The sequence below is a fragment of the Cucurbita maxima genome, unplaced genomic scaffold (assembly GCF_002738345.1).
Source record: "Cucurbita maxima cultivar Rimu unplaced genomic scaffold, Cmax_1.0 Cma_Scf02786, whole genome shotgun sequence".
NCBI lineage: Eukaryota > Viridiplantae > Streptophyta > Magnoliopsida > Cucurbitales > Cucurbitaceae > Cucurbita > Cucurbita maxima.
The window spans coordinates 316-2,148 of NW_019274802.1; the positions used below are offsets into that span (position 1 = coordinate 316).

Here is a 1,833-nt window from a genome sequence, read left to right on the forward strand (position 1 = left end):
CTAGTAATATTGAAATTTGAATTTTTAAAAATCATATAGTAACATTATATTTATATTTTTAAAAATCACATAGTAAAAAATTATCTTTTAAGAGATTAATCTACGGAAATAAATAAGAAACACTACAATTAGGCCCAAAAATGGCCCACAGAACACTGGGCCTCAATAGTTTTGGGCCTTAAAGCCCAAGCCCGTCCGTCATCCCCTCTAAAATTGTATATAAATATGGGCAAAACCCTAAGCCTTTTCATCAGATGGGAGCCCCTTCAATCGTGTTAAACCGTAATTCTTTCTCGCACCGTCGTCCTCTTCTATCACCTTCTTTGCGTCTCTCCATTTTCTGCCCTAATTTTGAAATTGCTGGAGATATGGTTAAGGTTGGCACACTGCTACCACCATTATCGCTCTACTGCTAGAGTTTTATTTTTTATTTTTGATTCGTGTTTGTTCTATCTTTTAGAGGTAATTGCAGAATGGTGGATCTGTGTTTGATGCTTGTTACTTTATAGATTTGAATTTATGTTGATTACTAATTGTTTTCGCGAGAAATCTGGTGCTACCAGACTTAGTCATGTATCATTTCTTTTATGAATGGTTTGATACAGTTACGAGTCTGGAAAATCGACTGAGACCATCGTTACAGATGTTTGAAAATTTCTTGCTCACATCTGTTCCATTTGGTCTCTACATGATAGCTTTGGTTAAATCGACACCAAATTGTAAGTTCATGAGTTTTCAATGTAATGAGATATGTAGCCTGGTATTTTCTTTAAAAGCTTTTTAGGGCTGAATACTTTTAGGATCTAAAATATTACTTGTTTTCTAAAAAGAATTCAGGAATTACCTCTCCTTGGATTGATCGAACTCTTCGAATTTAGATTATTGTTCTATTTCCTATTGTCTAAATTAAACTAACTTTTGGTGGAATGTGGTCTTCAAATCCAAAAGGCTTTGCACGTTGATGTGATGCATGATGGGAGACTTGAGACGAGAGCGTGGGCGCTGAAATCAAATTGCTGGCTTCCAAATCAAGGGCTGCCAAGTTTTGTCTCTAGACTCTTTTGTGGATAGATTTGAGACGATTTAGAGTTTCAAGCTAAGATCAAGTTGTTGTAAATGTTTGAAATTTCAATTCTAATGAACATAAATTGATTGATTGAAATTTCAGTTTGAGACCATGAACTGATTGATCGAAGAATTTGAACTTTTAAATATACTAAATTGTTTGAAAAATGAATGGTTATGAGATTATAATGAACATAAATTGATTTTTAGGGCTCTCCTAACTGAATCAATTTTGATCCAATTTTAAATAATTGTCGAACTCAGATTTATCAATTTAGATCCATTTTTTATTTAAAAATTTAAAAATGTTTTAAATACATTTTGATTAAGAATGTTAGAAACTTATTATCCCGTTGTGGTGGCAGAACACCTTACATTTAGGGTCCAAAACTGTTCTTATTTTGCTCAATTGACTCTGTCCCTTCGGATCTTTCCCCCTCCATGCTTACTTAAACGCTTCGAAATCCCTTCCATTTCACAACCCAAAAACAATTTCAATGGCAATGGCAAAGGCAAAACCTGTACTACCCCTTTTCTCCACTTTCTTTTGCCTCTTCATGGCTGTAACAGCTGCAGACTGGAACATTGTCAACCGAAGGAACAAAAATGGCCTCAAAATCAGCCTAAAAAACTACTACGAAAGCTGGAGATTGAACGTTGAGCTCCACAATGTCCGATACTTCAAACTTGTTCCTGAAGAATGCGTTGGTTACATTGGCAACTACGTTACCTCCACTCAGTACAAAGTTGATTCCGAGAGGACAATTG

The 1,833-nt window shown here is 35.0% G+C and overlaps 1 long non-coding RNA gene across 1 annotated transcript; it reads left to right on the forward strand.

The window, feature by feature from the left end:
* The first annotated feature begins 264 nt into the window (after positions 1-264).
* On the forward strand, positions 265-1,214 carry LOC111475771. The gene is made up of 2 exons (XR_002716706.1): positions 265-377; positions 949-1,214. It is a non-coding gene; the product is annotated as an uncharacterized LOC111475771 (long non-coding RNA).
* Positions 1,215-1,833: the final 619 nt, after the last annotated feature.